This window comes from Schistocerca americana, chromosome 10 (genome assembly GCF_021461395.2).
Source record: "Schistocerca americana isolate TAMUIC-IGC-003095 chromosome 10, iqSchAmer2.1, whole genome shotgun sequence".
In the NCBI taxonomy this organism is placed as follows: domain Eukaryota; kingdom Metazoa; phylum Arthropoda; class Insecta; order Orthoptera; family Acrididae; genus Schistocerca; species Schistocerca americana.
The window spans coordinates 117,397,053-117,423,292 of record NC_060128.1 but is presented as its reverse complement, the minus strand read 5'-3'; positions in this window follow the sequence as shown (position 1 = coordinate 117,423,292).

The following is a 26,240-nucleotide window of genomic DNA, read 5'->3' as shown; positions in this document are numbered from 1 at the left end:
CACTTCGACTGAAATGTGCAGATCCATCGTACATGAACCACATGTTGTGTCGTACTTGTAAAGGCACATGTTCTAGCAGCACAGGTAGAGTATCCCGTATGAAATCATGATAACGTGCTCCATTGAGCGTAGGTGGAAGAAACTAAAATGAGCTCTAACATGGAAATTAAGCGTTTCCGGACACATGTCCACATAACATCTTTTCTTTATTTGTGTGTGAGGAATGTTTCCTGAAAGTTTGGCCGTACATTTTTGTAACACCCTGTATACAGTGTTTGGATTCCGTAGAATTGTTGGAACACGTCAGGCAATACTGACCGTACGACTTACCTTAGAAAATAGATTAAGGAAAGGCAAACCTACGTTTCTAGCATTTGTAGACTTAGAGAAAACTATTGACAACGTTGAATGGAATACTCTCTTTCAGAATCTGAAGGTGGTAGAGGCAAATTACAGGGATCGAAAGGCTATTTCAATTTATACAGAAACCAGATGGCAGTTACAAGAGTCGAGGGGCATGAAAGGGCGCAGTGGTTGGGAAGGGAGTGAGACAGGGTTGTAGCCTCTCCCCGATGTTATTCAATCTGTATATTGTGCAAGCAGTAAAGGAAACAAAAGAAAAATTCGGAATTGGAATTAAAATCCATGGAGAAGAAATAAAAACTTCGAGGTTCGCCGATGACATTGTAATTCTGTCAGAGACAGCAAAGGATCTGGAAGAGCAGCTGAACGGAATGGACAGTGTCTTGAAAGGAGGATATAAGATGAAGATCAACAAAAGCAAAACGAGGATAATGGAATGTAGTCGAATTAAATCGGGTGATGCTGAGGGAATTAGATTAGGAAATGAGGTGCTCAAAGTAGTAAATGAGTTTTGGTAATTGGGGACCAAAATAACTGATGATGGTCGAAGTAGAGAGGATATAAAATGTAGACTGCCAATGGCAAGGAAAACATTTCTGAAGAAGAGAAATTTGTCAACATCGAGTATAGATATGTGTCAGAAAGTCGTTTCTGAAAGTATTTGTATTGAGTGTAGCCTTGTATGGAAGTGAAACGTGGACGATAAATAGTTTGGACAAGAAAAGAATAGAAGCTTTCGAAATGTGGTGCTACAGAAGAATGCTGAAGATCAGGTGGGTAGATCATTTAACTAATGAGGAGACCAAGAGATGAATCAACTAAGCAGATTCAGAAGGATGTAGGTTGCAGTAGGTACTGGGAGATGAAGAAGCTTGCACAGGATAGAGTAGCATGGAGAGCTGTATCATACCAGTCTCTGGACTGAAGACCACAACAGCAACAACATACAGGGTCTTAGGAGTATACGTGTGGATACAGTGATCACTGGTACCTCAATATCCACCCACTTCAGTGTCTCAGTGTACTTTCTCATTGTCCAAGAGTCGTCCCACAAACACGTCACATAATTTACTATCCCATGTTGTCTGCACGATAGCATCTGCACTACTAACAATGGCTGTCTCTCGGCTCAAACAGAACTTTTTATTTAAACCTTTTTGGCGCAGATCCATCTTATATTTCTAACCACGCCTGCGAGGTCTGTGACTGTATCGCTCTTGCTTGGTGCACAACAGTGCTAGTGGTCTCGGATGAGGCCACGTCAGTCAATCAGTTACCTCAGCAAGCAGTTGATGTGTTCGGTACACGTGTTTTAGCATTGTCATACACATACAGCAAAAGTGAACGAAACCGTTAATGTTTGGAACGTTTGAAATATTTTTTCATCCAAGTTATGAAGGCGTTATCCAACGGAATAAGGTGTAGAACTTTCGCAATGTTTTTGGTAGATCTGATTATTCTGAAACAAGAATATACATTTGACTGCTCAACTGAAGTTACACTGTGTAAGATAGTGGATGAAGAAAACGACCTTATAGATGATAATGCTATTGACAGCGTTAAACATTGTCCTGCAAGTGGCAGTGGCGGAAACAGTGTTTCTCAAACAGAAACTGACAGTTCTGGTAACTATGAATCTTTACCAGAAAAGAAATCCAATATTGTTAGCATGTTAATAAAATGTATGGGTGTGTGGCTGGTCCCGGTGGAGGTTCGAGTCCTCCCTCGGTCATGGATATGTGTGTTTGTCCTTAGGATAATTTAGGTTAAGTAGTGTGTAAGCTTAGGGACTGATGACCTTAGCAGTTAAGTCCCATAAGATTTTCAAACACACAAAATGTTTAGAAGAGTGTCTTGAAAGTATTTATGATGATTGTCATAGACCTCCACGTAATGTCGCGACCTACAGCTCATTACTAAAGAGATACCTAACTGTATAAAGCACAACGAACGTTAAAGTAGTATTTGATTATGTGGAGAGAAAAAAGACATATTTCGAGGAAAAAGGGAATCAAAGCACTGGAGATAAAAATAAGACATTCTATCCCAATTTGACGTAGCAGGGAATGTAGAACAACATGTCCTTTATTGGCACCTGGAATTTTCGGCAGTGCAAAAAGCGAGAGGAATTGGGCAAAAAAGTTCAAATGTTCTTTAGCTTTCATAGCATTTCTCAAGAAACAACACAGTGTCCCGTAGACACACCACTGATTTCATGACAGCCAGAAATGTGCAGGAAGACCAAGATATTCACCAGTTTGGGGACCCTTTTGTCGAAGACGTGAACCAAAAACCTGCAAATTTCCATATACAGCAGCACAGGAGTTACAATACTGATCAAACTGGATTTAATTATGAGCTAATACCTGGTGCGACGCTATCTGAATAAATGGAAAAATTAGTAGTTGCCACGGTCCAGTTCATACCCACGATGCAGTTCATAGCTACACAATAGATGTTGAAGTTTTGGTGAGGGAACACCTGACAAAAAGACTGTAGGTCTTCAGGGAAAACATTTGCCCCGAAAATTAGAAAGGCTACTGCAGAGAATCTTCTACTAAACATACATCTGGAGGCTAGAGCAAATGAGACAACGTCAAAAACCACTTAAAATCCTTTCTCGCGAATGTTGTTAATGACAATGTAGCAAATGGCCAGAAGTGAATTCTACCTTCTGATTCTTGAGAGAGCTTTTTGGTGATCTCTCAAAGGCTTTTGATTGTGTAAATCATGGAATACTTCAAGATAAGCTCAAGTATTTTGGTATGAATGGGACAGCGCTCAAATGGTTTAAATCATACCCAATTGGAAGAGAGCAGAAAGTTGAAATAAGCAGTTCACATAATATGCAAAAAACTGGTGAATTATCAAACTGGGGAACAATCAAGAATGGGGTACCGCAAGGTTCGGTCTTGAGTTCTCTGCTGTTCTTAATATATGTGAATGAGTTGCCATTCTATATTCACGAAGAGGCAAAGTTGGTACTTTTTGCCAATGACACGAGTATAGCTATCACACCCAACAGACAATAATTAACTGGTGAAATTGTAAACGATGTTTTTCAGAAAATCATTAAGTGGTTCTCTGCAAATGTGCTCTCATTAAACTTTGACAAAACACAGTACATACAGTTCCACACAGTAAATGGAATGACACCAGTAACAAATATAGACTTCGATCATAAATCGGTAGCTGAGGTAGAATATTCAAAATTTCTAGGTGTATGCATTGATGAGGGGTTGAACTGGAAAAAAACACACTGAAGATCTGCTGAAACGTTTGAGTTCAGCTACTCATGCTATTAAGGTCATTACAAATTTTGGCGATATATATCTCAGTAAATTAGTTTACCACGCCTATTTTCATTTTCTGCTTTTGTATGGCATCATATTCTGGGGTAACGCATCATTGAGTAAAAGAGTGTTCATTGCACAAAAGCGTGTAATCAGAATAATTGCTGGAGCTCATCCAAGATCATCCTACAGACACTTATTTAAACAGCTAGGGATCTTCAATGTAGCCTCACAATATATATATATTCACTTATGAAATTTATTATTAACAATCCGAACGAATTCAAAAGTAATAGTAGTGTACACGGCTACAACACTAGGAGAAAGGATGATCTTCACTACTCAAGGTGAAATCTAACTTTGGCTCAGAAGGGGGTAAATAATGCTGCCACAAAAGTCTTTGGTCACTTACCTAATAGCATCAAAAGTCTGACAGATAGCCATTTACATTTAAAAGGAAATTAAAAGAATTTCTTAATGGCAACTCCTTCTACTCATTAGATGAAAAAAATGGTTCAAATGGCTCTGAGCACTATGGGACTCAACTGCTGAGGTCATTAGTCCCCTAGAACTTAGAACTAGTTAAACCTAACTAACCTAAGAACATCACAAACATCCATGCCCGAGGCAGGATTCGAACCTGCGACCGTAGCGGTCTTGCGGTTCCAGACTGCAGCGCCTTTAACCGCACGGCCACTTCGGGCGGCATTAGATGAATTTTTGGATATTGTAAGTGGGTAATTTCCCCATCCCCCACAAAAGAAATTTAAAAATGTTAAATATTAAGTGTCATGTAATATTCTGTGTAATGTAATATCTTGTATAGATACCTTTTATTAACCTGACACGTTCCACATCATTACCATGTAATATTTTGTGTAATGTAATATCTTGTATAGATTCCTTTTATTAACCTGACACGTCCCACATCATTACGAAGTTTTGTATTCATGATCTGTGGAACAAGTACTAATCCAATCTAATCTAATCTGATACAACGACAGTAAATGATTCATTTCCTGTTAAATACATTGAATGCATGATGATTCCACAAAAAACGACGGTATACGTAGAACATATGAATCTATATTTCTTCTGGAAATATACTATATGTACAAGGAGGAGAACAGACTTTATAAGGACCCTCTTGCAGTGACTTAGATGCTAAATTAGGAAATGGGATTTCCGTAATGACAATAAATTCTATTATTTGTAGCCACCTGTCTTCTCCAGTGTATTAGCTTATGTTCTAATATTCCTGACCAGTGGCTCGTTGCAATACTCCCGCACATGATGCTAAAATCAAGAATGTGATTCAGGTAGCACTTGATTTTGCAGCTCAAGAATGTGATTGTGAGAACAGGCGTTGCTTTCACCAAATGTGCCTGTTATGATTCTGCATTTTGTTTCATGCATTTTTTAGGAACCTCAAGTACATTTTATAGTCTGACATTGCGTAAACACAGTGGAAAGGTTTTCACCATCCTAATGACAATGGTACGTAAGGCTTCTAAATACAACGGACACACCGAATTCCTGTTCGAGCAGAGAGACTTCCCCCCTAAGTGGACCACATCTGTCAGTACAGACTGTCTTCAGTCCATGCATCCACACTCCAACACTGATCTACTGCCCAGCGGAAAATAAACATTAATGGCTTGCTCTTGCCAGATGTAGTTGGAGGTACTAACCGGCCTAAAACATGCTACTAATAATAACTATAGAAATAATTCTGCAAATGAGGTAAATACTGTCCTCACTCACGAGTATATCATGATCATCTTCTTCTTCTTTTTCTTCGTCTTCTTCTTTTTCTTCGTCTTCTTCTTTTTCTTCTTCGTGCTGTGCAGCCTGTTCCAGAAATTATACGGTCGTCGAAAGTTCGATGCTTCGCTGTCCAGTGGCCATCCAGTTCATGGCGATTCTAGGCAGATGAAACTGCTGCATTCCTTCTAAATTGCTACAGCAGTTGGCCTTTTCTTTTAATTTTGCTTTCTACATTGACAATCTATTGCTTTTTTTGTAATCACCAGTATCGTTTATTTAATAGTTTATAGGCTATCGGACAAATGAGGCAACAGGGTTGGCTTTCACATTCAGATACGTGGGCGGTTGTTGAATTCTACAGTTTGCCTGACATAGACGCATGTACTGCTTCCTAAGCTCATAGGGATGTATATTTAACGATACTTTTAAAATGATAAAAGCCACTGTGTGGAAGACAGTTCATTAATTCTTAAGACAAGAAAGTGCCCCGTTCTCTGTCTCTCACAGCACTCACTCCGTCTAGCCACAACGTAAAATTTAACTTAACAGTGCGTTCTAAAAGTTTAAGCTGACTCATTGACACACAATATAGCTCCTTCCAACAGCCGTTAACACCACCAAAAACATTTGTAATGTTGAAAAACGCACGTAGCATTAATGGCGTCAGAGTGAATATGTAAACAGAATGCTTGAACACTGATTTGTAAAGATTTACGTGAATGATGATAACATTGTAAAAAGGCCTATTTTTGAAAATGGTATATGTACATGTCGTAATATTTCAAACTCTTGACACTTGCTGAAGCAAAATCTTTCGCAGTACCACTTGAAAATGGCCCAAAGGCCGAAACTGCAATACTGAAATAAATAATTTCTGATTTCTACAGAAAACAGCGATATGATATGCTTAAAAAAATCACGATGACTTATTCGTTAGCGTAGGGTATATTGGCATATAAGCACACTGCAGTTCACAATAACTAAAAGCAAGCAGAAAATAACACTCTTTCTTGAAGCTGCCGTAACATTGCAATAAACAGATTGCACTAGACTGATGCTGAAACCTACTTGGAGCCTAGCAAAAACAAAGTGTTCCCCAGAAAGAATGAACTGTTAAGTTCACGCTGTAATCAAGCACTGCAAGTTTAGTTGATCGCCAAAGCTATTAAGGAACTAAAAATTGGATGTAGCATATATGCTACATGGTGACTGAGGAGATAAAAAGGATATTTATGTTATAAAATTAATACAGACACGTGTTAATAGATATGCGCTTGAAATCTCTGTGTTTAGATTCTATGGGCAAATATAATGCTGAAACTTACGCCCCACGCTCTTGTCACCTGTATCTGGATGAAACTACGTAGTTAATAGCTGTCGTAATACAGATATTTTGGACAACGCTACGCTTTTTACACTCGCGTATTATACCATAATGATACTTACGTTCTGATTTTCTAGAAGTAATGCTATTGACACTTGTGCGCGACGTCGAAGGGTTTGCTTGCCACAAAGAACTACATTCGAATGAGTTTATTGCAACTCCTATAGTTGACACAGGAATTATTTCTACTGAAAGCTGTGGTATAATTGTAGCCTAACTCTGCAGTGAACGTTATTCGTAGTGATATACTCCAAGAACGCAGATAATCAGTTCCTGGAGACTCCATTGTCTTTGGTGTCAAATCTGCAATTGCGACGCATTAAAATTACGTTCTGATGCTACGTAGCGTATATTTCTACGTATGACTGACAGTTCCTCGTAATTTTCCGATTCTCTCCGTAACTAACACGTTACATCAATGGAATTCAATACACACGCCCGATTAACACTTTCACGCTTGTCTTTTGGGATTACAGCGAACTTCGCTAACATCTCTTGAGAGATGGGACTACACGTTGCTCTTACCTAAACGAAACGTTCTGTAGGAGACTAGATCAATCCGCTAATTGCATGAATACTGAAATATGGAAACATACACACCCAAAACATTTTTCATCAGTTTGTACACGTAACAAATGAAAACTGTTGCAGCCCAGTCAGGTAATCACATTATAGCGACAGGCACATTCAGACGAAATCAGAGGTTTATATTTTAATTAAAATGTATTGATTAAAATACTGTCGTAAAAACATTGACTACACAATGCGGCCCCTCGCGTTTGGTTCCGTTTGAGGTTGAAGGTTTATCAGATGGAAATGAGATTCAGTAGCTGTCACTGTTTGCCTATAAGCAGATAAAAACAGTCTCCCGCTAATCTTACGTTCCTTGGACTGTGGAGACATCGGCGTCCATCACATACAGCAGGTAATTACACTGCCTAGATCAACGATTTATTTAGTGAAAGGTAGAGTGAGGAAAACTAAAGACCAATAACAGGCAGTGAATTGAAATGAAATCAAATATATTTACGATAAAAGCACATAAGTGCGAGGTAGCCATGTCACAAAGAATGGAATGGAATACTGGACTATGTGGTGAGCTGGCGACCAGCTGGAAGACAAATTAAATAAACATAAAAACGGTTAGAATTATACGAGAAACAACGATAACTCGTACAATCCCTAGAGGAACTGGTAATCAGAAAAAACTCGGAGGAATTTTGTAATTATTGAGTACCATGAAGGATCGTAGTTAACCATGAGGAGTCATGGAGAGTGGCAATGCTCCAAGATTGCCAACTTCGAATGGACAAAATCGTAACTGCAGTTGCTCACGGTACATATACCGTATTTTCATCTTAATCACGGCCCAAGAATACATCAGCATTTTACTTAACTAAACCTGATTCAATCTGCACATGGGTACTTTTCAAATCGTGGAAGTCGACGCATGTACAATTGCAGTTCCCGCGTTGCTACTAATAACGAAGTGAGGCTGACGAAGAAGTGGAACAAAATGGGCTTGGGAGAGCGTCTCGCTGTAGTTTTGTGATCTCGGATGCAGCCCCGTTTCGTTCATCTTAATGGTAAGCCGTCCTGGGCTTATATTTCAGCAAGATAATGCCCGACCGCAAACGACGAGAGTTTCTACTGCTTCTTTTCGTGCTTGCCAAACCCTCCCAAGGCCAGCAAGGTCGCCGGATTTCTACCCAATTGAGAACGGCTAGAGTTTTATGGGCAGGACCCTCCTACAACCTTGGGAATTTGACGATATAATGCCCCAGTTGGTCACAATTGGGTACTACGTCCCTCAGAAGACCAGCCAACAACTGTGTCAATCAGTGCCAAGCAGAACAGATGGTTGCATAAAGGCCAGAGATGGACCAACACGTTACTGACTTGCAGAATTTCTGGAGCTCTTACTTTTGAATAAGTCATCCACTTTTTGTAATGCTTTACTTGTCGTCACATGTACATCACATATGCCGAATTCCGTCCCATTCGGATAATTGCTTCGTGGTGCGCCTTTGGTTTAAGTTTTCTTATAATAGGTTTATAAAAATCAGTATTGTTGTTCCATTCAAGAGTACGTCAATATCAAGAACATTTTTTACAAAGACTAGTGTTTTACAAACACAATTGTGTTCTGTTTGGTTACTTCAATCATAATCAACGAATTTCTTTACAAATTGATATTTTCATGACGAATTTTTAAAACTCTTGAAGAAATGTTAAACAGAGTTGCGTATGCCTCTTATTATCATCCAACAATAACTGAATTTCCTCGAGAAACAATCCAAGTAAGCAACAGTTTTGTGCAAACCACAGTGAACTGCATGGCAGAGGGTACGTTCAAAATGGTTCAAATGGCTCTGAGCACTATGGGACTTAACTTCTGTAGTCATCAGTCCGCTAGGACTTAGAGCTACTTAAACCTAACAAACCTAAGGACATCGGACACATCCATGCCCGAGACAGGATTCGAACCTGCGACCGTAGCGGTCGCACGGTTCCAGACTGTAGCGCCTAGAACCGCTCGGCCACCCCGGCCGGCAGAGGGTACGTCCCATTGCATCAGTTGTTAGTGCTTTTCCTCGTCGCAAAAAAAAAAAAAAAAAAAAAAAAAAAAAAAAGTTCAAATGGCTCTGAGCACTATGGGACTCAACATCTTAGGTCATAAGTCCCCTAGAACTTAGAACTACTTAAACCTAACTAACGTAAGGACATCACACACACCCATGCCCGAGGCAGGATTCGAACCTGCGACCGTAGCAGTCCCGCGGTTCCGGACTGCAGCGCCAGAACCGCTCGGCCACCGCGGGCGGCTCCTCGTCCCATCCACGCACAGACCTTGACCAGAATGGTCACTTATATGCCTCTGTGCATGCTGCGATTAATCTAATCTTGACCTCAGAATCCATATGTGGCCAGTTTTTACGGGGTTGCAGTATGTTATTAGAGTCATCATTCAAAGCCGATTTCTGAAGCTTCATAAGTAGACCTTCGCGGTACCGTTTACGTCTATCTTCAAGAGTCTGCCCGTTCAATTCTTTCAACATATATGTGACACTCCCCAGGGGACGAACAAATCTGTTACCATTAGTGCTGCCATTTTGTGTATGCGTTCAATATCCGCTTCCCAGTCCTGTCCGGGATAGGTCCCAAATGATTTACGCAATATGCTAGACTGGATCGAATGAGTGAGCTTTTTGAACATTCCTGGAGACTTTTCAGGCTTTTTGGTTCGTCCTAACAGATTTCCGTACGTCACGACCAAAGTTGCTCAGTTAAACTGGAAAGAATTTAGTGTTGACGTTCTTTTTCACCAAAGCACAGTAACTTTTCAGTACGTTCACAGGTGATGGAGAAGGGTGCCACAGCTGGCAGTCTGTTATGTCGTCCGAGCGGAGGGTATGAGGGTGCAGTCAGCTTCTGATCGACTCGTGAATGGAGCGGCTGCTGCCTATGGCCTCCCTTAACTGGTTGCCCTGAGTCCCTGGGGTGTGGCGGCCGTCGATTAGTGCAATCAGCTGACTACTTGAAAGACAAAGCTTTACGCTATAGGATCATAAATAAAGTATCGAAAGTCAATGCTGCACACTAAAATCAATGCTCGATGAGAAAGACTCGTCCTTTTCGTATAGGCATTGAGGTCAAACTAACGTATTATTGTTTTTAAATACTTCTGACTACGCAGTTTTGTCAAACAAATACATGTATGGAGACCGTGGCTGTTGACGTTCTACAGCAAACACCCAAAAATTGGTGTTACGTTACTTTGTTCAAAAAGTACCGTTACCGGTTTCGAATTTTTCACAGTTCATCATCAGACGGTAACAAATTACACGTTGGTTTTCTGTTAGTTGCCCTAGCATAAACATTAACTATTGCAAATGATTGCGCTATATGTTTGTGTTGGAATGCAACTGACGTGATATGTCCGTCTGATGCATTTCTTTTTGAAGTTTTATTGCAGTGAACTGTGGCTATACAAACACCCTTGAGAATGTACAGGGTTATTACAAATGACTGAAGCGATTTCACAGCTCTACAATAACTTTATTATTTGAGATATTTTCACAATGCTTTCCGTGCGCTATATGAGATTGGAATAATAGAGAATTGCGAAGGTGGTTCGATGAACCCTCTGCCAGGTACTTATATGTGATTTGCAGAGTATCCATGTAGATATAGATACAGTACGTCAAATTAAACATCTTTCAGCCGTCTAGTTTCCAAACTTATATTATTTGGCTACCAGTTTCAGCGTTTTACTACACCATCTTCAGGCCCGTGATCGACGTGTACGAAGATTGTACCCCGGTTCTGATCAAAACAGGGGTCAGCCATCTGATGATGGTGGAAGCGCTCCTGTATTTATCAGATCCGAGGTAGAATCATCGTACACGTCGGCCAGGGGCCTTGAGAAGGCATAGCAAAACGCTGAAACTGGTAGCCAAATAAAATAAGTTTTGAAACTTGATGGCTGCAAGGTGTTTCATTTGATATTCTATTCTTGAGTAGTATTCGTTAAAGGTTAAAGAAGCTTAGTAGATAGCATTAATATAGGAGGGATAGAAAAATCTAACGAAGACAGGAGCGTTTTGTCACGGGATTAATAAGTAAACACGAGAGGTTTTACAGATATGTTCAACAATTTGCAGTTTTCAGTGTATCTGCCCACCAGTGTACACGAAATCGAAATGATAGCTGCACGCAGGTCACTGCAATGATTAATCAAAAAAAAATTGAATAAAGGCGGAATACGTCAACAATTGTTCAGTGTTGCCGTCGTTGTACGTAGACGTAAGAAAATCAGTCCCAAGGGCTAGTCTTCCATATGGGAATCTCTGTGCACGCCATAAAAACAGATCTCACTTCTTGTAGCGGAGTCCTGTACTCCAGCGGTCCTCTTGGGGATTCCCTCGCCGAGCGCTCCAGAATCTCCCGCCTCACCCGCGGCTACACACAGCGAGAGGTAGCCGCAGTGCCGCCAACCGTAACGAATTGAGATCCGATGCTCCGATGCTATTTCTTTCTCTGCGGGTCCGGAGATAGAAACGACGAGCTAGCTCTTATAATAACAAGGCTGCCGCCGAGACACAAAAGAAACGGGGTGGATGGAAAGGGGGGGGGGGGAGGAATTGGTATCGGTGAAACAGTGCGGGCAGTCGGGGGAAATCCCCCAACCTCTCAGTTCATCTGCGAGCACACGAAAATAAACAGAGGCAGATGAGCGCGGATTTCTTTTGGCTTTGCCCGTATCGGGGATGAGAGGAAGAGGGGTGAGAGAGAGAGAGAGAGAGAGAGAGAGAGAGAGAAAGAGAGAAAGAGAGAGAGAGAGAGAGAGAGAGAGAGAGAATTGGGGGTTTCTTTGTGTTTGTGTCTAGTGGGGATGAGAAAGTGGCTTGGGTAGCGAGCGCTATATTCCCTCGCAGGGTAGTAAGCGATGACGAAATAAAGAGATTCCGAGACAATTGAAACACATATAAGAGGAGTGGAACTAACGGATTACCTAAAGACGAGGAGCGCGCAATAAGCAGAGATGATCGCACTGTACGGAAGTGCCATGAATGTTTCATATTTCTCAGGAGTAGGGGCGGGGAGGGCAAGGAATTTTAGATTGAGCACTTGTTGCGGTTAATAATGCCTGTTATCTGTCAGACCTGCCACTCGTCCCACGAAAATAATGGAAGTACTTTTTTTTCCTGGGAATCTCATTTTTCTTGTCACAGGTTGTTAGCTGATGCTTTCAGGAACGAGGGCCAGAATTGCAAAAATCTGGGTGGGTTTTTCAGCAACCCGCAGATTATGGACACACTGGAAACATCGAACCTTATTCACAGTCTGCGCAATAAAAGAGGACTAAAATATATTGCTAATGTTAACTGCTATTTTTGCCTCCGCTGCTTCTTCAATTATGTGTATCATTCCGCTAAGAAAATTTTCTTCTTTCACAACTGAATATTTATTTGAGCTATATCGAAATATATTTCGGTTATTAACGATAAGCACCTTCAGTGGCCTATAATATTAACAAGATTATTTAATTGTACACTTTTTATAAGGAGATGTATAGTGATCCTTAGAAAGCAAAATAATGAGATATTTTAAATATGCTGCTATGGATACCATATCAAAATTGGCATAATTAAATAATTTTGTTTACGTTGTAGTTTACTGATGACGCCTAGAATGAAAGAAGAGAAACATTTTTGATCATAAACCAAATAAACATTGAAACCAAAAGGCAAAATATTTCCTATTTCTTTAAAGCCACTCTTGACTCAGTACCAGAACGAATGCGTGTAGTTGTCACAGGTGCGAGTGATTTGTACATTGTATCACAGCAAGGAAGAAAGATTAGCGTTTAACCTGCTGTCAACGAAGAAATCATTAGAGAGGAGGTACAAGCACCGATTAAAGAAGGGTGGAAAAGAAATAACCCGTGCCCTTTCGAAAGAAACCAAACTGTCATTCGTGAAACTATTTGTTTCTCAACAGTCTTTGTTAGAATTCTTTTAACAAAAGAACAATAAGGTACATGTCAACTTAACATTCGAGAAAGTATTTTTAGATAAAAGTATTTTGCAATATTTTTATAGTATGTGATTTCTCAGCGGAACTACATTTAAGCGTCAAAGAAACTGGTATAGGCATGCGTATTCAAATACAGAGATACGTAAACAGGCAAAATACGGCGCTGCGGTCAGCAACGCCTATATTAGACAACAAGTGTCTGGTGAAGTTGTTAGATAGATTACTGATCCTACAATGGCGGGTTATCAAGATTTAAGTGAGTTTGAACGTGGTGTCATAGTCGGCGCAATAGCGATGGGACACAGCATCTCCGAGGTAGGGATGAAGTAGGAATTGTCCCGTGCAACCATTTCACGAGTGACTATCAAGAATCCGAGAAAACATCAAATCTGCGTCATCGTAGCGGCCGGAAAAAAGATCCTGCAAGAACGAGACCAACGACGACTGAAGAGAATCGTTCGACGTGATAGAACTGCAACCATTCCGCAAATTGCTGTATATTTCAGTGCTGCGCCATCAACAAGTGTCAACGTGCTAACCATTCAACTAAACATTATCCATATGGCTTTCGGAGCCGAGGGACCACTTGTGTATAGTTGATGACTGCACGATACAAAGATTTACCCCTCGCCTCTGCCCGTCGACATCGACATTGGATTGTTGATGACCTGAAACATGCCTTCTGGTCGGACGAGTCTCGTTTCAAATTTTATCGAGCGGATGAACGTGTACAGGTATGGAGACAACCTCATGAAGCCATAGACCCTGGATGTCAACAGGAGACTGTTAAAGCTGTTGGAGGCTATGCAATGGTGTGGAGCATGTGCAGTTGGAGTGATATAGGACCCCTGATACGTCTAGATACGACTCTGACTGTCTAATCACCTGCATCTGTTCGTATCCATTGTGAAATCCGACGGACGTGGGCAATTGCAGCAGGACAGGGTGACACCTCAGATGTCCAGAACTGCTACAGGGTGGCTCCAGCAAGACTCTTCTGAGTTTAAATATTTCCGGCTCCAAACTCCCCAAACGTGAACAATATTGAGCATATCTGGGATGCCTTGCAACGTGCTGTTCAGAAGAGATCTCCACCCCTCGTACTCTTACGTATTTATGGACAGCCTTGGAGGATTCATGATTTAAATTTCCTCCAGCACTACCTCAGACGTTAGTCGAGTCCATGCCACATCGTCTTGCGGCACTTATGCGTGCTCGCCGGGACCGTATACGATATTAGGCAGGCGTACCAGTTTCTTTGGCTCTTCAGTGTACTTGTAAACCAGAGGATGTTGATTTACGTAGCACTGTATTAAAAACTTCCTATTATTGCTCTTGTGGAATCCAACACCCTTTCTAAATCGTATGATTCGTAGCAACTGGTACGTGGAACTTCGTTTGCCGTTATTGCTGGCGAACGCATAGATGCGTGCACGTGTTTTGCACCGACAGCAGCTTTCAAGCCCTTCAAACTCTTTCTATCTTCTACATTATTTTTGATGAAGAATGTACTAGTCTTGACTACGGGCACATGGAAGAAATACCACTTGGTACACGTAGAAGTTTAGGAGTGATGGAAGCTACATTTTGGTAATTGATTTTTTGCGAAGATCGACTGACAGATTCTAGGCTGACAATCAACATTCATTACGATAGTTACAAATCAAATGACAAAGAAATTGAGTTCATAATTACCTTCATGGTCACTGCACGAAGAAACTGCCTGTTGACCCCGTGGTAAGTGTGAAAATCTTATGGGACTTAATTGCTATGGTCATCAGTCCCTAAGCTTACACACTACTTAACCTAAATTATCCTAAGGACAAACACACACACACACACACCCATGGCCGAGGGAGGACTCGAATCTCCGCCGGGACCAGCCGCACAGTCCATGACTGCAGCGCCCAAGACCGCTCGGTTAATCCCGCGCCGCCCGTGGCAAGTCATTCAGTAGCTGACATATGATGGGCAGTCATATGAAAATCAAACACCCGCCACAACGGGACCACAGAATGGCTCCATTCAAAAGTAATCACCATACGCATTAATACTCTTATCCTACAGGGGTACGAGACGATCAATTCCTGTTTTGCAGAGCGCGATTTGCCACTTACGGATGCACGATCACGTCCACTCTTGAACCTCGTCGACCAACTGAAAGCATCGTCCAAGCATGTCTGTCTTCAGGTCGTCAAAGGTGTAAACCTCGCACAGTGAAAGAATCGGGTTGTATGGAGGATGCGGCATTGTTTCCCAATTAAATCTCTAAAGCATAGCCCTCATCTGATTGTGGATGTGTGGGTCGGCGCTATCGTTCAACAGAATTATTCTTTCCGACAGTTTGCCAACAGCCCGCAGGCAAACGGCATAGACGAAGTTGGAAACATCTCACATTTCCCCCCACCACAGATATCCAGTTTCTCATACACGTTGTGGTAAGGTCATGATGACCTCCGACTGTAGGGGCCCTCAGCTCGTCCAGATCCTCGAGGGTGAGACCACAGTCAATTCGCAACTCTGTGAAGACACTTTACAGAAACTGCGACATGCCATAAAGTCGAAACGCCCAGGAAAGCGGTCGAAGGTAATCTCCCTGTTGTACGATAACGCCCCACACTGTCCATTCAGGCGACGGCTACTCTTCAGCGATTTGGTTGAGAAGCACTGCGACATTATCCACACAGTCCGGATCTTTCACCGAGTGATTTTCATAGTTCTGGCGGCCTGAAAAAATACGAGGTGTGACAGTAAAGTAATGACACTGATTTTCTTTGCAAGACGCGGTAATCCTGCAGGATTATGTAGGCACAATATCTTTGACCTTGGCCTATAAGCTGCGTCTAGTCCAAGCGGCACATTGATGCAACTGCTTAGTCGTGAGTTGTGGACCTTGCCGTTGGTGGGGAGGCTTGCGTGCCTCAGCGATACAGATATCCGTACCGTAGGTGCAACCACAACGGAGGGGTATCTGTTGAGAGGCCAGACAAATGTGTGGTTCCTGAAGAGGGGCAGCAGCCTTTTCAGTAGTTGCAAGGGCAACAGTCTGGATGATTGACTGAACTGGCCTTGTAACAATAACCAAAACGGCCTTGCTGTGCTGGTACTGCGAACGGCTGAAAGCAAGGGGAAACTGCAGCCGTAATTTTTCCCGAGGGCATGCAGCTTTACTGTATGATTACATGATGATGGCGTCCTCTTGGGTAAAATATTCCGGAGGTAAAATAGTCCCCCATTCGGATCTCCGGGCGGGGACTACTCAAGAGGATGTCGTTATCAGGAGAAAGAAAACTGGCGTTCTACGGATCGGAGCGTGGAATGTCAGATCCCTTAATCGGGCAGGTAGGTTAGAAAATTTAAAAAGGGAAATGGATAGGTTGAAGTTAGATATAGTGGGAATTAGTGAAGGTCGGTGGCAGGAGGAACAAGACTTCTGGTCAGGTGACTACAGGGTTATAAACACAAAATCAAATAGGGGTAATGCAGGAGTAGGTTTAATAATGAATAGGAAAATAGGAATGCGGGTAAGCTACTACAAACAGCACAGTGAACGCATTATTGTGGCCAAGATAGACACGAAGCCCACACCTACTACAGTAGTACAAGTTTATATGCCAACTAGCTCTGCAGATGACGAAGAAATTGAAGAAATGTATGATGAAATAAAAGAAATTATTCAGATTGTGAAGGGAGACGAAAATTTAATAGTCATGGGTGACTGGAATTCGAGTGTAGGAAAAGGGAGAGAAGGAAACATAGTAGGTGAATATGGATTGGGGGACAGAAATGAAAGAGGAAGCCGCCTGGTAGAATTTTGCACAGAGCACAACATAATCATAGCTAACACTTGGTTTAAGAATCATGAAAGAAGGTTGTATACATGGAAGAACCCTGGAGATACTAAAAGGTATCAGATAGATTATATAATGGTAAGACAGAGATTTAGGAACCAGGTTTTAAATTGTAAGACATTTCCAGGGGCAGATGTGGACTCTGACCACAATCTATTGGTTATGACCTGTAGATTAAAACTGAAGAAACTGCAAAAAGGTGGGAATTTAAGGAGATGGGACCTGGATAAACTAAAAGAACCAGAGGTTGTACAGAGATTCAGGGAGAGCATAAGGGAGCAATTGACAAGAATGGGGGAAATAAATACAGTAGAAGAAGAATGGGTAGCTTTGAGGGATGAAGTAGTGAAGGCAGCAGAGGATCAAGTAGGTAAAAAGACGAGGGCTAGTAGAAATCCTTGGGTAACAGAAGAAATATTGAATTTAATTGATGAAAGGAGAAAATATAAAAATGCAGTAAGTGAAACAGGCAAAAAGGAATACAAACGTCTCAAAAATGAGATCGACAGGAAGTGCAAAATGGCTAAGCAGGGATGGCTAGAGGACAAATGTAAGGATGTAGAGGCCTATCTCACTAGGGGTAAGATAGATACCGCCTACAGGAAAATTAAAGAGACCTTTGGAGATAAGAGAACAACTTGTATGAATATCAAGAGCTCAGATGGCAACCCAGTTCTAAGCAAAGAAGGGAAAGCAGAAAGGTGGAAGGAGTATATAGAGGGTCTATACAAGGGCGATGTACTTGAGGACAATATTATGGAAATGGAGGAAGATGTAGATGAAGATGAAATGGGAGATACGATACTGCGTGAAGAGTTTGACAGAGCACTGAAAGACCTGAGTCGAAACAAGGCCCCCGGAGTAGACAATATTCCATTGGAACTACTGACGGCCGTGGGAGAGCCAGTCCTGACAAAACTCTACCATCTGGTGAGCAAGATGTATGAAACAGGCGAAATACCCTCAGACTTCAAGAAGAATATAATAATTCCAATCCCAAAGAAAGCAGGTGTTGACAGATGTGAAAATTACCGAACTATCAGCTTAATAAGTCACAGCTGCAAAATACTAACACGAATTCTTTACAGACGAATGGAAAAACTAGTAGAAGCCAACCTCGGGGAAGATCAGTTTGGATTCCGTAGAAACACTGGAACACGTGAGGCAATACTAACCTTACGACTTATCTTAGAAGAAAGATTAAGGAAAGGCAAACCTACGTTTCTAGCATTTGTAGACTTAGAGAAAGCTTTTGACAATGTTGACTGGAATACTCTCTTTCAAATTCTAAAGGTGGCAGGGGTAAAATACAGGGAGCGAAAGGCTATTTACAATTTGTACAGAAACCAGATGGCAGTTATAAGAGTCGAGGGACATGAAAGGGAAGCAGTGGTTGGGAAGGGAGTAAGACAGGGTTGTAGCCTCTCCCCGATGTTGTTCAATCTGTATATTGAGCAAGCAGTAAAGGAAACAAAAGAAAAATTCGGGGTAGGTATTAAAATTCATGGAGAAGAAATAAAAACTTTGAGGTTCGCCGATGACATTGTAATTCTGTCAGAGACAGCAAAGGACTTGGAAGAGCAGTTGAATGGAATGGACAGTGTCTTGAAAGGAGGATATAAGATGAACATCAACAAAAGCAAAACAAGGATAATGGAATGTAGTCTAATTAAGTCCGGTGATGCTGAGGGAATTAGATTAGGAAATGAGGCACTTAAAGTAGTAAAGGAGTTTTGCTATTTGGGGAGCAAAATAACTGATGATGGTCGAAGTAGAGAGGATATAAAATGTAGGCTGGCAATGGCAAGGAAAGCGTTTCTGAAGAAGAGAAATTTGTTAACATCCAGTATTGATTTAAGTGTCAGGAAGTCATTTCTGAAAGTATTCGTATGGAGTGTAGCCATGTATGGAAGTGAAACATGGACGATAAATAGTTTGGACAAGAAGAGAATAGAAGCTTTCGAAATGTGGTGCTACAGAAGAATGCTGAAGATTAGATGGGTAGATCACATAACTAATGAGGAGGTATTGAATGGGATTGGGGAGGAGAGAAGTTTGTGGCACAACTTGACCAGAAGAAGGGATCGGTTGGTAGGACATGTTCTGAGGCATCAAGGGATCACCAATTTAGTATTGGAGGGCAGCGTGGAGGGTAAAAATCGTAGAGGGAGACCAAGAGATGAATACACTAAGCAGATTCAGAAGGATGTAGGTTGCAGTAGGTACTGGGAGATGAAAAAGCTTGCACAGGATAGAGTAGCATGGAGAGCTGCATCAAACCAGTCTCAGGACTGAAGACCACAACAACAACAACAACAACACGTGTTTGTCTCTCTTGTCACGGAAATGGAACCGCATAATGTTGCGCAAGGATATGCCATGTCTTTTTGCATTAAATTGGGTGAAAACGCGACGACAACTCACGGTAAGCTTCAGAAGGCTTTTGGAGAGGAGGTTATGTCAAGAGCTCAAATTTTTCGTTGACATAAAATGTTTAGTGAAGGCAGAGCGAATGTCGAAGAGAAAGACCGCAGTGATCGACCGCTAACCTCACAAACGGATGTCAACTTGGCCAGGGTGTGTGAACTCGTACGATCTGATCTGTGAAAATGATTGCTGAAGAACTGAACCTCAATCGAGAAACGGTTCGTCTAATAATAACAGAAGATCTGCGCCATCCCATACTGCTCAGCCAGTACAGCAATTTTTAACCTCAAAACAAATTTCAGTACTACCACAGCCACCTTATTCACCAGATATCGCTCCGTGCGACTTTTTTCTATTTCCAAGACTCAAACCGTCGGTCAAGGGACACCATTTTCAAACAACACAAGATGTCCAAAAAGCTGTGACGAGGGTCTTGGAGGATATAACAGAAGACGAGTTCCAGAAATGTTACCATCAATGGCAGAACCGCTGGAAAAAGTGTGTGCGATGAGAAGGGAACTACTTTGAAGGAGACAACACTAAACTTGACTAAGACGGAAAAGGATACAACTCATCGGCTTTGACCAATGACGTTATATTTTATTCATAGATATAGTCGTTTATTTTCGAGCAATAAATAATAAATCGGTCATCTTCTGTGACAAAGGGCAATAATCATAAATAAAAATGCTAGTGGTAAATTTAATTTAAATCCTTTGTGCACACATTTTGAGTTGAACCCTCATTGGTACTAAGTCATTCCAATTGTTGTTCCATATTTTGCAGTTTCAAACTTGATTGTACTCAGTTCACTCGAGGTAGGAATTAAAGAACGCCTTCACAATTTTTCGTATTTTATTCAGTACACGATGCATTTTGGACCCTGTTGGTCCATCTTCATGTGTAATCATGTATTAAGACGACTTACACCTTAAGATGGACCCACTGGGTCCTAAATGCACCGTGTACTGAATAAAACACGAAAAATTGTGACTGAAGGCGTTTTTTTACTTCATACCTCGAGTGAATTGTTGTTTCCTCTGCAGTTTATTCATGTCCTGTGCTACGTATGTCAACTGAAGAATAGGATACTAGTACTAGAGAAACAAAGAAAGCAGCATGCAGACACTGGCGTGTTATATCCCAGTTGAACTACGAAGGATGTGTCCTCTTCTCCAGTTAGCCTCCATAGGTCAACCGAAGTACAAGATGCAAATTTTACGTCTGCCATTTTTCTCGCCTTTGCTGGTCCTAGCACCCTATGCCTCAGTTGACCTACATACCTTAGCTGAAAAACAGGATACAATCTATATACGTCAACTGAGGAATTTAATGGCAGTGTTACGTACGTCCCTTTTTTTCTTTCTGTCGCTAGCACTGGTATCCTACCCTCTAGTTGACTGCGAAGTCTAGGCGCTCAGTCCGGAACCGCGCGACTGCTATGGTCGCAGGTTCGAATCCTGCCTCGGGCATGGATATGTGTGATGTCCTTAGGTTAGTTAGGTTTAAGTAGTTCTAAGTTCTAGGGGACTCATGACCTCAGAAGTTGAGTCCCATAGTGCTCAGAGCCATTTGAACCATTTTTTTTTTGACTGCGAAAAAAGCGGTATGTCTAAAATTACGTTCGAAATACGGAAATACGTGGTACATGTCTACGATCTGTTTTCTGTGTACTACATTCCTCTGTTTCTGAACATTCGCCTATTTATTTGCAATGTACTCGTATCATGTGTTGTAAAATGTGCCGTCATGTTTCAAAGCCGACGGCATGTATCCCATCTTTCAGTATATAACACTAACCTGTCGTGACACAAGAAAATGTTACCCTCTCAGAGGATTTGGGAAACTTTGCCCCCGTGTTTGACTAATGAATGAAGTTATCGGACTGTACTTTTGAATATAGCGCAATTAATAGAAGAACTTTAACTTTGGGGTTAATGAAAGAACTAAAATTCATATACGCATGAAAAATCGAATGGTCGCCTGCCCAAAGTGGTACATTAATTTAAAAATATATGTTCAAGAAAATTGAATCTTAGTTGTTGAAGTGACTTTCATTAAGATTCCGTTTGAATAGCACACTGGATACAAACGGACACAGAGCAATCTAAGCTGTGGGTAGTAGTAGTTACCAGTAATGAACAAAGCAGTAATCGTAGAAAGCAAAATTGTACCCAACTCATAATAATAACAGATACAATCACGATAATTACATGACTCAGTACTGAGATGTCACGGCAGGAAGCACCAAATTAAAGTTGGACATGGAGGGGCTTCTAAATTAACTGGCATGTAACACCCAGTAATAAAAATAAAAAGCAAATAATATCACAATTACACTGTTTATACTCCCATTTAAAGAAATATATCAGATTTCCTTAGTAGTAGTAACATTCAAATTATCTTTCTGATATGAGAAGAAAATAGTGGGGACCCATAAACTGTATAGTACCACTATTCAAGCTCGATGATTATTTCAGTAGAAAAAATTAAATCAACTAAAGCTAATTCTTAACATCACTTGGAATAGTTTGTTTTAGCTTTTCAAGGCAAATTATTCAGCACTGAGCTCAATTAACTTCAAATAAATCGTTCATGACAGTAATCAAGGCTAAATTAGGTTTCAAATAAGTTTAACTTATGTGCCTTTTTCATGACCTGTGCAGCAGGTATTTTAGACAGTAACATTTACACAGTCTGCCACAGAAGTTTTGCAAAACGATAGTTTGCAATAAATTGATAGTACTTTAGCAAAATACTAACTTCAACTTTTGTTGATCCTTGCACATTTGACAAACATAAATAACTCATTAGTTCATTTGAAACATGATACTCGGTTTTATAAACACGTACGAGAGGACTCTGCATAGATTCATGATCAGGATGGAAGATATGGTCTTAAAAACAGGTTTATAGCACTTGGATTGTTACTAAAATCACTCACACAAATTAACTGGTCCACGCTCTGATACATATCTGTATGCATGAAGCTAGTGGAGCAGTGACGAAGTTGTGGTGGCAAGCGACGTGGCGGCTTACTGTACTCACGGCTCCTGGTGTTTGAATGTTCTATACAACTTTTTCTTGGCGACGGATTTTTAACGTGTTAGAGCCATTCCGTATTGCCGAGACTACCACGCAACAGACAAATCCACATCCGAGGCAAAATTCCTTGCAAAGCGGCTTCCAATTGCCTCCCTTGGCACCGTCTGTGTCTACCGTGCAACAGCTAACCACTGACTGCGTATCGTTCCCACCAAGGAGCCGCCCAATTCGACCGCCAAAACCACCTTTTACATCGCGCCGAGCCATTTTGGTTGCAGAGGGACTTCAAAAAAAAAAAATGGTTCAAATGGCTCTGAGCACTATGCGACTTAACGTCTGAGGTCACCAGTCGTCTAGAACTTAGAACTAATTAAACCTAACTAACCTAAGGACATCACACACATCCATGCCCGGGGCAGGATTCGAACCTGCGACCGTAGCGGTCGCTCGGCTCCAGACTGTAGCGCCTAGAACCGCTCGGCCACTCCGGCCTGCAGAGGGACTTCCCTACGTCTTTTACGTATTACAAACACAAACGCCCTAAGCATGGACCAGCTTCCAATATACAAAGACTTTCGTCTAAATATACACATATTATAAAATTTCATTATTTTAAATATCATTTAGCTTTTTCCATATATACATCACAATATTTTAAATTACCTGTCACAAATCAATGACATTAATTAACAAAGAACACACACTCCATTTTCGTAGGTACAGAGTTACCTGATGTGAACCTTCTACTAATCGATATAAGTGTTACAAGTATTCCCAAGATTTTCATTATCTTACATTATATTACCTCGAACAGTCATTGTAACAGGGGTACTTTAGAAGGCCATGGAAAGTGACAGCATTACAGCGACCTAGCTATTGTGGAACGGCGCTTCGCAACAGATCACTTAACAGGTGGTTCGCAAGTCTCAATACTCGCACACAGCTGCTTCGGAAGTAACTACTTGTTATCTAAGATGCAGCGCGATACGTCAGTAGTCTTCAGAGCATGAAGGCGTTGCGTGCAGCATTTCAACAGCAGCAGGCTGCTCCGTATAGAGTCGTAACTTGTTTAAACTACCTTCCGTGTAAACGAAGGACGTCTTGGACTTAACAGAGCAGTGTGTTGGAACAGGGATAATACGTGGAACTCATCTTCAGTACACACTGTCATCTTTATTACCCGGCAGCAGCGGGAAGTAACTTGGCCACGTGACAGCTCACAGCCATTCTCCCGTTAAAGTAGGGTACGTTGCTACCAGACTGTGGAAGCTTGCTGTTAACGAAGTGGAGGGCTTTTTAGTGAAATCTTTGCCGTAATTTGACTGTACGTTTTTTTGTTATTCATTTATTTCGGTATATCGACTTCGGCTGTAGAGACAGTTCGAAGCGCAAAGGCGAAAAAAAATGGTCAGTAAGACCAGCCATGTAAATAATACGATACAGATACAGACTTATACAGAGAGCCCAGAAGGTATGAGCTATATTCAGGAATATGACAGGACGCTCATTTAACACAACAAACTTCACATGCCCTAGTCTGAATAGTTTCCGAGGTACATCACACTTAATGTACATTTGTTTACGGGCACTCACGTGTCTTACTTAGCCAACGTCTTCATGTTTTGCTCCAGCCTAACTTAACTCGTTGCTTTTAACCTCTTTGCTCAGGATGCCTTTCTGCCGTTGAACTAGCCTGTTGAACTACTGGTCAATTGCATTTATACACGCTCTGGCTAAATTGCCACGCATCTCTACCAGTGCAGAATATGCAGATATCACGTATGTTTAACATATGTTTATGGCTGTTGCGATGATGGTGTTTCTGCTGATGTCGAAGAACGCAGTCGGCGCTTTCCTCTACGTCGAATTCCTGATCGTAGAGTGTTTACCAGTGTACGCAGCACATTGCGCGAAACAGGTGCCCTTCCAAGTACCCATTTTTTTCCTTATGAACGTGTAGTTTAACAACTTGTTCAGGAACCGTAACACATCGTTAAAGTGGTGCAGCGCAATCCCACTTAACTGCGCACGTATCAGTGTCCCATGAACGTGCATATGGCTATCATTACGAGTGGAAAACTTGTACCCATACAACGTTTCCACAATATTCACTTTGGGGTCAACGCCACACGACTTGAATTTTGCCTCTGGTTAAATGACAATCCTCTTTTTTCCTCCATTGATAGTATTCACTGATGTAGCCACGTTTACAAGTAATGGCGTCAACAACAAGTAATAATCATCTATGGTGGCAGAAAAATCCACACGCTACAGTGGAAACCAATTTCCTACTTTATACTTATATGGATATGGTGTCTGCTCTTTCGGGTCCGAAACAAGAGACACCATATCCATATAAGTATGTAGTTCTGGCAATACCGGCCATTAACTACTCCTTCTGTGCGGATGCACACATATTACCCGAACTCTTACGGGACATGGTGAGAATGTAATGAGTGTGTTGGGTAGGAACACTACGAATGTAGTGTGTGGACATACAAGGTAAGAATGTGACTCTCACGGGAGGCGTGCGCGAGATAGTCCCTGCAGTCGCGCTATCCTCTGTGCCCTCGGTGGCACAGATGGATGGAGCGTCTGCCATGTAAACAGGAGATCGCGGGTTCGAGTTCCGGTCGGGGCACACATTTTCACCTGACCCCGTTGACATATGTCAACGCCCGTCAGCAGCTGAAGGTATTAATATATAATTCGAATTTTCTACTTCGCCCTTCATCAGAGCTCGGTGTGGCATATAGCTCCGATCATTTCAGAATGACGGTACACAATTACTTGTATTTTTTTCTAAAATTCGTTTGTTGAACATATTTGGCTACGCGGACTGCAGTGTACTTCCAGTATCACGCAGCCCCTCCGCATTTTACCTGACGTGTGAGGGAACATCTCAACTGCACTTACCTCAATCGCCGGATTGGTCCTCGTCGTAAAATTAACTGGCCACCAGGATCGCCAGCCATTACGCCATTACCGGCCGTTGTGGCCGAGCGGTTCTAGGCGCTTCAGTCTGGAACCGCGTGACCGCTACGGTTGCAGGTTCGAATCCTGCCTCTGTCATGGATGTGTGTGATGTCCTAAGTTAAGTTAGGTTTAAGTAGTTCTGTGTTCTAGGGGACTGATGACAGATGTCAAGTCCCATAGTGCTCAGAGCCATTTGAACCATTACGTCATTACTTTTTTGTTTCTGCGGGTAGATGAGGTCTGAGGTGTAGGAACGAAAAGTAAATTCTAGAGATGTACTGCTTGGTCTCGTCACGGACGCTGCTTCTCTCATCAGGGCACGTGCAGAGCACTCAGACAACCAACACATGATGTTCTCCCAGGAATGCACAAATGCGCTGAAGCTGACGGTGGGATGTTCGAAGATTTACTGTGAATTATGCAACAGCCGTTATGTGACGTATACGGTACTGTTTAGAGATGAATGATACTTTGCGAAGTCCATGTTACGAAGTTTACTAACTGTTGTACATATGCAAACAGTAGAATATATTATTACAGAAAATGCATAATGACGTACGTTAATTGGGTTCTATCTCGGGAACCACTCACAAT